General features: G+C 34.5%; 1 protein-coding gene across 1 annotated transcript in view; it reads left to right on the top strand.

Moving 5' to 3' along the window:
- The window catches only part of LOC307176648 (uncharacterized protein), a 452,670-nt gene that overhangs the window by 438,337 nt on the left and 500 nt on the right, over window positions 1-13,833 (top strand). The gene's annotated exons all lie outside the window — the stretch shown is intronic.

Here is a 13,833-nt window from a genome sequence, read left to right as displayed (position 1 = left end):
TATATCCCGAGTTTAGTGTTTCAAAGTTCAGATGGAGGGAAGAGAAAGAAAAGATAAAGAGAGAGAGGGAGAGAGGTGTAGAAAGAGCACATTGCGTCTTTATTCCTGTCCTACACGGTGCTTTGTGACCAGCTAGGAGGGTGGGATAGGGAGGGTGGGAGGGAGATGCAAGAGGGAGGAGATATGGGGATATATGTATATGTATAGCTGATTCACTTTGTTATAAAACAGAAACTAACACACCATTGTAAAGCAATTATACTCCAATAAAGATGTTTAAGGAAAAAAAAAAAGAAGAGCACATTGGCCCTTTTTTCCATGTGAACAAGTATTTCAGGCTTCTTTCCTTCTTATCTCTTACCTCTGTACCCACACCCAGGAGCGCAACGCTGGGACTTGATGCAAACTTCATTTCAGTCAACATGTCTTCTGAGTGGTTAAGATTAAGCTACCTAACTCTGCTGAGGGTGGGAGGAAGAGGGAGGAGAACGATAAGTTGCATATTTTGGTAAACATCAGGTGAATGTGATTATAAAAATACTCAATGATTTTCCAAAAAAATCACAAAAGATCCAAAAACTATTTGGGCCAACGGGAATGTATAAGCATCATATACATGTAACTTTACACTCACATATGCACACGTATATAAAATACATATAGCATTTATGTATAAAATGTCTGTAGTGATCATTATATATGTATATTATATATAATCATAGGACAGATCATTTGTTATAAATTATATTCTGATTATATACGGTGGATTATCGACCATTATATTGATATATTTGTATAACTGTCTTTTTAATCATTTGATTATATGTGTATAAAGCCAAGTTATACCTCTGTATCTTGAGTTATCGATGTAGAGCTATTGACTTTTCACACCATCCTTTACATTAAAGAAATTAATGTAGACTCTGCAGTTACATCCCATGTATCAGTGAGTTGTCATCCATGCATCCTTTCTGTGAGTCACCCACCCTCTGCCTTCCATAGCACATCTTAACTTTCATCAAAGTTGTATGAGATGCAGTACCTTTGGGAATCCATATATGATGCTATTACGGATGATTTTATCTCAAGCCACAAATACAGATTTATGTAACATTAAGACTACCGTCATTTCCTTTTGTTCTATAAGTGTAAATCCATATGCTCCATAATGTGAGTCAAAATTTACTGTATGACTTTTCAACATACATTAAAGTTCTTGTTTATAATGACATCCAACATTTGCAACTATGAGCTCATTCCCAAGGGGAAAAAAATCATAAATGTGTATTCAATTTCTTTGTCTCTTTTTTCCCTGTAACTTTGGGTGACCTCTATAAACATTCCGAGCCAGCATTGATTGAGGTTCTTTCAGGCCATATGTCTCCCCGAAACAGCATTTTGTGGCTCAAAATAAAATCATTGAAAAAGTAACATGAGATACTTGGTTAGGGTCCAAATACGAGGTGACGTTCTTTACTGAGGGATAATTTTGAGAAATGTCACTTTGGGTTTAGTCATGTACGATAAGGTTTTCTACACCATTCTACATAAAATTCAACCAACATGAGGATCATTTGCAGTTCCATACCTTTAGCAGTTGGCATTCTTCTTGCTGTGAGTTAGTTTAGTTAGCTGTCCTCCTAATAGCCTGTGTATGAGCATTTACGGGTACCTCCTCTGTGCGGGGCTGTGACAGGATGTGGGATGCAGTGGAAACCAAATAGATGCCTTCCGTGCCCTGACAGACCCTGGAGCCTGGCAGAAAAAAGCAAGCACTGGATACATCATTCACATCATTATTTGAATAAACACCCATGGAAAGGAAAGTGCGGAGGAAATGTATAGGGCCCTGTGTGATCATTTATCAGAGATCTAACCTAGCCTAAGGGATTCAGGACAGCCATCTGCATCCTGACTCAGAGCTGGCCAAGCTTCAAAACCCAGCTCTACCTCCTTGCTGTCTGGCCAGGAACAAGCTACTAAACACTTCAGCTCCTTAATTTCCTCTTCTGTAAAATGATAATTATAAAAATAACCATGTAAATTTGGAGTGAGGATTAGTGATTGTATGTTAAATAAATATATACGTATACATTTAAATGTATATTCATTTAATATTAAATGCTTATTTAATGCTAAATGTTTATATATACACACATAGGTATGCATAAAACATATGTATATATAAAGACAAAATATAAATATATATTTAATATCTATTTTATAGAACAGACCCTGATACATTGTAAGTTCCTTTGGTGTAACATATCATTATTAACCCCAAGGAAGAAATATTCAAGGTAAAATATAAATGATGAGTAAAATATAAATGATGAGTAAAATTTACTCTTGTAGGGTGTGAGGGCAAAGGAAAGAGAATTGAATTCATCAAAAGTAGAGATGGAAGCCCATGTCCAGGCCCTGAGTTAGGGAATAATTAGATTGGAAACAGCAAAGAGGACCAGTGAGCCCAAGCTGAGGGACCAAAGCAGAGGTTGTTTGATGAGTCTTCTCGAGGCAGATAGATTTGTGTTTGCAGAAAAAGGAGCACAAAACTGACAAATAAGAAGAGCTAAAAGTGAGACCTTAAGGAAGGCAGGAGGAAAATGGCGAAAGACCAGGTCACCACACAGAAGAGAAAGGGGTTCAGAGCCCGCTGACGTTCTCTGAAAGCAGGAAGGCATCAGCGTTCTTTGCCGTTTCTCGGCAGGTGAACACACTTAATAATTCATTTTGGCTTGGCCATACTTCAGTCATCTTGTTCAGTTCTCAGTTCTCTGCTTTTATTGAATAAGGCATGACCGCTGGTCCTTCATGGAGCCACTAGGGGGGATTCCTTTCCCTGACAGGCTTACTACCCCTGGGGAGGATGCATAAACTTGAGTGAGGCCACTCCCTTCCTTAGGAAGAACTAGGCTGGCTGCTAACATCAAGCTGTGCCCTTGGTGCCGGGGGAGTGAGTACTTAGGTCCCAAAGGAGAAGCTGGTTGGCTCAACGCAATGTCCACAGCAGTGTACACAGTTGCCTCCACGAGGAGATGATGTTTGAGCAGAAATCTGAATGAAGGAAGAAAACGAAAATCTGGGAAAAGGATTTTCCAGGCAGAGAAACGTACAACCTTAAAAGCCCTGAGGAAGGAAGAAAGCTGTTGAGATCGATCGATGTGTTAGAAGGAGTGCTCGTGGCTGAAGGGCAGTGAGCAATACCCAGTGTGGTAGAATTATCTAATAGGGAGGGGAGACTTAGATCATAAAGAAACTTAGGTTATGATATGGAACTAGGGTTATATTTTAAATGTAATGGAGGGCCACTGAGTGATTTTTTTATGATTTAGATACTCTAAATGATGACTTTGTCTGTTTTGTAGAAAATAGTGTCAGGAGATCAAGGGGGAAATCAGAGTAACGAGTTAGTGGTCTGGTTGGAGGTGCAAGTCATCTGCTCTAGGATCAGAGCAAAGAAGTGGAAAGAAGAGGTCATGGAAATGTTCATAGCAAATGTCCCTTTTCATGACTTGTATACAAACTATGAGGGAAGCAAAAGGTGACTTCTAAGATTTTGGTTTGGGCAATTGTATAAATGATGGTCATATTTTGATCTGGGCAAGATGGTTAGGGACACATTAATGAAGAGATGTTTAGACAGTAAAATGTGAAGTTGATATTAGATTTTTTACTGGAGATTTTGAGTAGGTAGTTGCATGTGCAAGTTTTGGCCTTGGGGAGAAGCTGGAGCCAAAACTATAAATTTGAAAGTCATCTGCATATAGAAGGAATGTATAGCCTTGGAACTAGAGGGGATCATCTCAAAATTTTATATAAAAGAAGAAAAGAGAGTCTAAGATTGAGTTCTGAGGGGCACTTGAGAAGAGGTTGATCAACAGCTATGATGGTGTGTGTGTGTGTGTGTGTGTGTGTGTGTGTGTGTGTGTGCATGTGTGTGTGTGTGTGTGTGTGTGAGAGAGAGAGAGAGCAGTTGAGAGAATAAAAATGTACAGTACTTTAAAGAACTACAAAATGTTTAATAAGGCTCTAAGGAGAATGTGCAAAGCATAGTAAATGATGCATTTCAACAATTATCTGGTGATGTACAAATGATAACTGAACAGTTATATCATGCCAGGTAGTCCATATTTTCCTCTGAAGGCAATGGATGGAGTGATTCCTTTAGGATACACTTATACATAATGGAATTGGGGAGGAGAGGAGTGGAGAGATTTTTAGGTAGGTTTAGAATTTCAAAAGGAAAGATTTTGTACTCATGAGACATTCGTGGAATGAGTGATTCTCAGATCTCTGACTATAAGTACCGGGTGAGAGATGGACTCTATTCATTTATCAATTTCTTCACAAAACAAATGTTCACTGAGCCCTTATTATACATCAGGTTCTCTTCTAGGTGCTGAGGCTGTTAACAGTGAACAAATAGACAAAAATCCTGCTGTTCTGGTTATGTTCTCATATAGAAATCAGACAATCAACAAGACATTAGTAAATATATAGATTAGAAGAAAGTATAGAAGATGTCAATTGTCCATCTATTTTCTTTTATTAACCACCTGTAATGAATTGTGGAAGGAACAGAGGTGGAAAAGGAAATTTAACATAAAGAAGAAATAGATGAAGTAGAAGATGAAAGCTACAAGGTTCAGGAGAAATGTGTTTTGCTATGATGATAAAAAGAGATGTCTTCAGTTTCATCTGCTGGTGAGAAGCAGGATGTAAGGAGGAAAGGAGCATTTTGAAATGGAGCACTTTGAGAGATGTGATTGATTTACTTAAAATTGTACAGAGGGAAGGATTATTTGGATGTAGGCCTGTCATAAGAAAGAGAATTTCCAAACTGTCTCTTTATTTCATAGGTATATATACACCATATTCAAAACAGAATTTGAAAAATATGGAATTCCACAAATGATATTTAATTATAAAATATTTTGAACATATAGAAAAGTAGATTAAGTACTTTTTTTAATGTATTGCAGCTGGTATTATACTATTTTACTGGAAGTGGTGTTATTGTTATGTATGTCTATTTTATTTCTTAACCAACTCAAGTTGGATGGACGAAAGTTAAGTGTGAGAAAACTTCATGTATGCAACATAAGAGCAAGTTGAAACACACATGGAAGCTAGGATTGTGTTTTTACCAAGGTAGCCCTTATACCTCTTGAAGTTACATTTGTAATTTAAGCCCTTCAAAATCAATATTTGTAATCAAAAATATGTCTGATAGTAAAAAGAATATTCTTTTACAACCTGACGATTTTCTTAAAATTTGTTAATAAAAAGTCATGAGGGTATTTAAGCAAGGAAAATTGATTAAAGCATCCAACAACAGCTACAGAGAATTAAGGAGATTAGTGGATTTTGGTCATGAGAAGTCAATTTCAGATCCTATTTTTTGCTAATATTTTGCTAATTTCCTATCTAATATTTTTGCTACATCTTATTTCAAACCTGTTCTATGAATTACCAAATTAAAGCAAAAATGATTTTCACATAGCTGGTACACAATAAATGCTCAATAAAACGTTAGTGAAACTCTTAAAATAGATTATTCCGTTAATCTGTCGACTAACAGTGCCACTGCATGATACTGACAAAACAACAAAGTTTTATAACTTCAATTACAGATTGAAAATGAGACATAGCAAAGATGTATGAGCAGGTTCCTTGTGTTCAGGGATTTGAAAGTAACAAGGGATCCACATATGTGTAAATACAAATTACTAGGTAGTAAATGTTACGTTAGATGCATGACAGTGGGTGTATATTTTCATCTGAGGAAACTGAGATGAACTTGTAACATAGATGCAGTAAGACTTTATTAAAACTCTAAGCTGATTAGATAAATCTGACCTAGGAGAGCTATAATTTTATACTCAAGAAACTAGAGAATTCAGCAGAGATGATCTATGCCATTTGTAGACCATAGGAAAGGATGAGTGAGTGACATTGACAACTACACCATTGGGAGATTGTGGGTAAGTTGTTCAGTAAGACCAGTGATTCAGTACCAACACAGTCCAGGACTAAATGATTTTAAAAAAGAAAAAGAGGAAATAAAATAACTCAGGTTGTCATAAGTTTTTTTCTGTGATGGAAAGAGCCACACTATAAAACCATATGCAAAAGTATTAAAACAGAAGCTTGCCTGTAACGGGTTTTATTCAGAGCTTCATTTCTTGAAATGTTGCTGTAATTCAGGGTATCTTGATGCAAGAGACAGCTGGAATTGATAACAGCATTTCTCAAGGCTGTCATTAGTTCTGCAATATTAGCTTAAAATTAGTATGGAGGAGTATATAAAGTTCATACAGATTTTTGGTTCAGTTCCTTCAGCACATAAAAGATTAAATGACATATTTTAATAAGTTATTGGAACTTGTTTTCTTCATAGTAGCCTCGATTTTACAAAATATATTATTAGAAATTTTTCTTTACTAAGAGTATGGAAATTATTTTAGTCATGCTGTAATCTAATTACAAAAGAAATTACCTCCAAAAATATAAAACGTTATTACTTAGAACAATTATATTTCCATTGACTTATTTATGTAAAAGCCTTTAAAGGGAGATTTATATATGTTAGTAAAATATTTATTAGTAAAATGCATGTTATGTGCAGTAAATAAGATAAATTTTGTTGACTAGGATACATATAGCAGCCTCTTTCTCAAGATAATCAATTCTGTGTCCCCCGTTGGATCCAGTATGGTTACTGTTTACTGCAGGTCAAGTCTTTATTAAGAGGTAACCCCATTCCTTCAAGGCCAGCTGTGCAGACTCAATACACCAAAGGCATATCATCAGGCCAAATTATCTACAGATACTAAAAAAGCTAAACAAAGGATATTTGCCTCAATGATATACTTATATCTAACTTTTGGTGGGCAAGAAGCATTCTATTGCTTACAAAAATACTATTTATTCATTACTGTTTGTAAATGTCCAATTAATGAAATCTCTTTGCCTTTATGTATATCGATAAAATGTTTAATTGTGGTTTTAAAATAGCATTTCATGATTGATTATAAATTGTTTCCAAAGTTTTTTCTTTATGTGAAAGTGTGGACTACAACCTTGATATTTTACTATATTCAGGCTCCACTAGCCAAGCACAATGAAGAACTGAAGGTAGATCGGGCCCAAATAAATTATATAATTAGTTCAATATCCTGTGATGGAAATTGGGAGATTTGAATCATCAGAGGCATAGAGCAAGTGAGTCTGGGAGTTGGGGACAGAGTTGAATCCTCCTGGGATGCAGAGCTTGACAAGTTAGGGGTGGTGGCATCCCATGAGCATTGACTGAACCAAATCTTTTCTGGAGTAGAACGTCCCAATTTGGGCCCATAAAACTCCTATCTATTAAGGTCAAACACCGAATTCTCAACCAAGGAACACAAACACATGAAAGGTTGAGCCACTGTAATTGAGAATCAGCAAACACAAGTGCATAAATATAGGTAAATAAAAGTTTAACATCTCCCAAGACTGAAAATACTGGAATTGTCAAATAAAAAATATAGAAGAGTTAGTTGCAAATATTTACTCAAAAATGATGCAGTTTCAATGACTGATCAGCAGTAAGTCATCATCAGAAATAAAAAAAAAGAAATTTGAAAGCACATGAACTTCTAGACAATATATATATATGTATATATGTATATATAGAGAGATCATAAATATATATACACTTTACATGTGTATAATACATGATGTATATTATATTGCATTTATTATATATATTTCAAATTGTTTAAAATGAAAGTCAATAGAAAGTTTTAGTAAAATATTAGAGAGATTTGAAAAGAAGCTGAAACCTGGAAAATATAATAAAATCAATAATGTAACAAAATGAAGCACTGAGAGGTAAGGAGAGGAAAATATGAAAGAATCATGAAGATATATTAAGGGAAAACAAAACGTTGTAATATACATAACAGTCGGAGACTAGAGAAAATAAAGAAGATGAAATACTTGAAGATATAATGGATGAAAATATACCAGACCTCATTAAAAACATGAATCTACATATATGAAAGTACAACGCATCTCAAACAAAGAAAAAAAATGATACCTTCTTTAATGGGGCTACATTGGAAACTATTAACTTTAAAACCAAACTTAGACAAGGACACCCACTCTCTTAGCTGCTCTTCAACCAAGTACTAGAATTTCAAAGCAGTGCAGGAAAAGAACAAAAGAAGGAGAAGAAGGATTGGGAAGGGACAAATATAGAAAATTTAATTAACTCTCTTACAATACAAAAATGCTATAGGCAAGTTACAAACAATAATAAAATAGTTGCATAGTATACAGATATAAGATCAATACAAAAATCTATTTTCTGCATATCTGTGTACTAAAACAAAATGTTTTAAAACTTAATTTAAAAAATCCATTACCTCAATTATATCTCAGTGAAGCTGTTTGAAAACAGAAACAAATACACACAAATTTTTCACCCTTTCAATATAAACAACAAGCCACTTGAGAATGTCTTGTGAAAGATCTACAAAGCATATGTAGGAAAATGATAAAACTCAACATAAAAAAGAACATAAGTATAAGGAAAAAATACCCTCTTCTAGGATGGAAAGAATTAATGTCCCCAAAATGTTAATTCTTTTAAAACTGTTGTAGAGTCTATGAGAGTCCAACACAATATGAGTAGGATTTTTCACGGATCTTGCCAAGCTAATTCTAAAATGTATACAACAGTGAAAATAGCCAAGAAACTGAAGAAGAAGAAAGTGGAATATTGGACATGTCTGACAAAATTATCAAAATTTAAAATAAAACTACAGGAATTAAGGAAGGTAAATAAGTCAATAAATATAAAAGAATAGAGGCCCCAGAACCATACATGGGCCCTTAATATGCAACAGGGATAGGCATGGCAGACCCCAATGAATAAGTAAGGATAATTTGTATATATTTTGTAAGCCACATAAATAAAACCTAAAGTTGGAATCATACCTCACAATACACACACACACACACACACACACACACGCACGCACATGTACACAAAGGTATTTTAGTAAACACAACAATATCTTTCTGACTTTAGGGAGGAATTCCTTAACAGACAAAACATGTGCTAATTAAAAGAATGGGTTGAAATTCTAGACTACCTTTAAATCAGAACTTCTGTTCAATAAAGTACCTTTTAAAAACTGAAAAGATGAATCAAAATCTAGAAGAAGATATTTGCAACATATACAACTTATAAGCATTAGAATCCAAAATGTATGCATTAAGACAAATACATTTACTCAGCACATATTTTGTCAAAAAAAATGAGCAGACACTTCACAGAAAACATATATGTCCAACTTCATTACTAGTTACAGAAATGCACATTATAACCAAAATGAGATACAGTTTTATATTTTAAAATACGGAAAAAAATAAGAGTCTAACACTATGAAGTGTTGGATAGCATATGGATAATGGGAACTCTTATGCATTTCTCTGGGAAGGTAAATTTTTAAATTTATCTTGGAAACAATTTAGCATTTACATCAAACAACTCAGCAATTCCATGCAGAGTTATATCCAAGAAAAATTTCTGTATATTTGCTTCAGGAGTCAGATATAAGATATTTCAGAGAACATTACTTCATTAGAGAACGGATAAATCATTTGCTATATATTAATAAACTGGAATATTTTACAACAGTAAAAATGAATGAACAATAGCCACATGTATATCACAGAAAAACATTAGAAACCTGAAGTTTAGAAAAAGGAATTCCCAAAGTCTGAATACAGTATAAGACCACATTTATATAGCTTTAAATCAAACTAAAAAAAATGTATTTCTTAACCATGCATACATATATGATAAAATTATTTACCAAGACAAGACAAAATTAGCACAAAGCTCAAGATGGTGATTATTTATGAGTGGAAGGCAGGGGATAGGAGAAGTAGAAAAATTTGTGCAAGATATTAGTATGTTCAATTTCTTAGGTGAAGTGATAGGTTTACATGTATTCTAGACATTATTTTTCTTTACAACTTAAAGTATGCAACATATTACCTTTTGTGTTTGTCAGATATCATATATCAACATCTAATAAACAAAAACATAAAAGCTCTACATATAAACACTTGCAAATAATTTACCATAAACACACAAGCACCCATTTGCAAATGTTTTGATGAGAGTCGTAACAGTCCACAAATTTTCTCCCATGAAATTATATAACATCTGTTATGAAATTTCAACTTTATTTTTATTTGATTTGTCAACTGCTTTTACATTGAGAAGCTGTCAGGTATTTTCAGGGGACCATGGGTATATGATTTGTGTTAGTGGAAATTAGACTGGACTGCAAATTGGGAAAAGTAGATTCAAGTGAGAGCTGTAAGATTAACTCTCAGTAACTTTGGGCAAGTCACTTTAATTTTTCTCAACCTCTTCATTCGTGAAATAAGCAATTTAATTAAGTGTTCTCTGAAGTCCCTTCTAACTCTAAAATTTTACACAATTGTGACCTTAATTTTTTGTAAACACAAATATTTTGAAATAATGTATAGCAAATTAGATTGCTTCAGTGTTAAGCTAAACTGCGTATGCATTATTACTAGAAATTATGGAGAAAATGCTTCTTGAAAATTTCCTTGGATCTTTTTCACTAAATTACTTATAAAAATGTCTGTTGCATAATCTAATAAAATGTTGATACTTGTTATATACATGCCAGATATTAAGGCAAAAACCTAAATGTCCCGTTTAGTTTCATTACTTTGCAGAGTGCATCAGGGCATGAATTAACTAATGCACTAAGTTGAAATATTTAAAAGTTAATGTACTGGGCTTCCCTGGTGGCGCAGTGGTTGAGAGTCCGCCTGCTGATGCAGGGGACACGGGTTCGTGCCCCAGTCCGGGAAGATCCCACATGCCACGGAGCGGCTGGGCCCGTGAGCCATGGCCGCTGAGCCTGCACGTCCGGAGCCTGTGCTCCGCAACGGAAGAGGCCACAACAGTGAGAAGCCCGCGTACCGCCAAAAAAAAAAAAAAAGTTAATGTACTTACCTGATGTGAGTAATTTTCAATTTGCATATGAATTGGATTCAGACCCATTTTTTTCCCATTTGCAGGAAGTAAGTATAAACAACTGAAAATTGATGTTTTCCTACAATTCGAAAACTACTTCTGCAGATTTTTTTAAAGGAAGCTGAATAACAACAACAAAAAGATTTTGAAAGAATAAGCTTAAAATGAATGATAGGTGGTAAAACATCAGATTTCCTCATATTTCTGTCTCCAAGTCAAATAAAATAAGTGATTATGGTTGATTTAATTTTTGAGATTCAATGTGGTAATTTATCTCCATTAAAATATTGAGAAAGCCTTGAGTGTGATATGCAAGATATCTTAGAAATCACTAAGCAATATGAAAATATAAGCAGATGAAGTACCCATTAAATCTACAATTTCCCCTGGAAACAGATTTTGACAGAGTTCTGACTTTTAGGAGAACCATATTATTACTTTGCCTAGTGTAACTGTCAAATGTGTATAAAATCATAAGATAATTCACAATTTTCTTTCAAATGCAGCTTTCTCATCAGTTGGCATTTTTTACTTGCATAATTTGTTTCATTTTTTTTCTGTAAAAAACATCAAAATATTTCTCATGGGAAATCTTTGTGTTATTTTATTTTAATGGTTATATTTCTATTATAATATTTTCTGATGAAAAGACATTTTCATTGATAAACCAAATTTACAGAGAAATATGTATAATAATAAGCACATTTTAGGATAGAATTTAATATACTTAAATCAAAATGACATTCTCAACATGTAGACATTTCCCCATCCTCTTCTATGTCTATGGCATCTTCATTTTGAATTCTTGTGTTTAAAATACCTCATTCATTATCTAGATTAGTCTTGGGACTAATCTTGGGCCTTCCCTGGTGGTCCAGGGGTTAAGACGTCGTCTTCTGGTGCAAGGGGTGCAGATCTGATGTCTGGTTGGGGAGCTGAGATCCCACATGCCTCACGGCCAAAAAACCAAAACATAAAACAGAAGCAATATTGTAACAAATTCAATAAAGACTTTAAAAATGGTCCACATTAAAAAATATATCTTAAAAAAAAAAGATTAGTCTGTCTAAAAAGAAATAGAATCATTTAATTACTTAGCTATAAAAATAGATCAACCAGTCACTTTAACAGTGCATATATTCAATCTATATTTCCCAGGTCATCGTACCCATAAAATAAGCAGACAGATCTCCTGCCTCAGCCCACCAAGAATGGTCCATTATTCCATGCCTTCAGGCAATGATTCCCAGAGGATGCATATCTATTTCTAGATAATCAATTTTTAAGGTATTTTTGCAGAAAATTTCCCTTTTGCTTTGTAATAAATATATAATGCCAAAGATACAGGCATCTATTGCTATATAATAAACCAGACACATTTAATGGCTTAAAATAATAATTATTTACTTTGCCTCCAAATTTGCACTTTGTGTAGGTCTTGGCAGGGATGGTTCATCTCTGTTCCACCAGGTATCACCTGGGATAGCTTGACAGGGGCTGGAAATTCCACTTCCAAGATGGCTCCCTGGAGTGACTGTTTGCCACAGTCAGTCTTCTGGAACATTAGCTGGGGCTGCTGACCAGGGGCGATCTTTCTTTTCTATATCGGCCTCCCCATGTGGATTTTTAGGTTTAAATATATTTTCTCCTATATCAACTCAATTCTCTTTTCCAAGGACATTGGCATGTAAGTAGGATTTTACTTTTTCATCTTCTGCAACAATCAAGATTTCACCGTTCCTTCTAATTCTTTGGTTCCATTTATTTTGCTTCTTTTCTCAGTTTCTTTTTCTTTTTTTTTCTCTAATTACTTTTGTAATTAAGGTGCTTTTAGTGTCGCTATCATACTCTTGAAGACGTTATTTCTTCCTTGGTCTTCTATGCTGTCTGTAAGTTCATGTTTTACCTCCATCTTCTTATTTCTTCCCTGAATCTCTTTGAACTCTTGTTTCCAAGCTGATTTGCTTAGGATGTTTACTTTGTCACTTTCAGATATTATTTCCATTCTTTTATGCATCAAACACAAATAAAAAATACTTTATCATGATGACGTGTACCAGTGCTTTCCAGACCAGCGTCCTCCTGATTGTTGTGTATCTGAAGGTTAAGAGGAACTCATTTGGAAAATAAATTGGTACAAAGTTGTAGCCCAGCTTTACTATGCATTTAGTAGGTACTTAGCAAGTTGTTTGGTAGACATTACTAGTATTTACCAATGCCTATTTCTTTCTTTGTTTCCCTTTTAAGGTCTGCACTTATCCTTGTGACTAGGGTAGAAATTAGTACTACTAAATTTCGGTCAACGACATGAAAATGTGTCAATTATCGCTTGTGACAGTGAAAAACCCATGGAGTGTTCTCTAGTTTCTCTCTCTTCCACTGTTGCAAAGATCTTGGAAATAGACTTGTGATTCATTTGTTCGGGCAAATGAAATAAGAGCTACCTGGATGGTTGAGTCACTGTATGGAGGACAGCTGCCCTGGAGAGTGGTCCAGGACCCACAGCAGCCCTGTGTAAGTGGGAAATAAACTTTTAGTCTATGATGTCAATGAGAATTGGGGCTTGTTGCTTCTGCATTCTGATTAATAGAACTAGGCTCATAATCATGGTACCATTTTCTGTTCCTGTGACCAAGAAGAATTTCATGTGACTTTGGGAATTTGAAATAATCTGTTATTTTACTTTGTTTTTATCAATCTACAGAAACATGACAACCCATAATCTTTAGAATTACTATACCCAGAATTTTCTTCCC

This window comes from Stenella coeruleoalba (assembly GCF_951394435.1).
Source record: "Stenella coeruleoalba genome assembly, chromosome: 18".
Lineage (NCBI taxonomy): Eukaryota > Metazoa > Chordata > Mammalia > Artiodactyla > Delphinidae > Stenella > Stenella coeruleoalba.
Note: the sequence above shows the minus strand (reverse complement) of the source record. Positions and strands in the feature narration are given on the sequence as shown.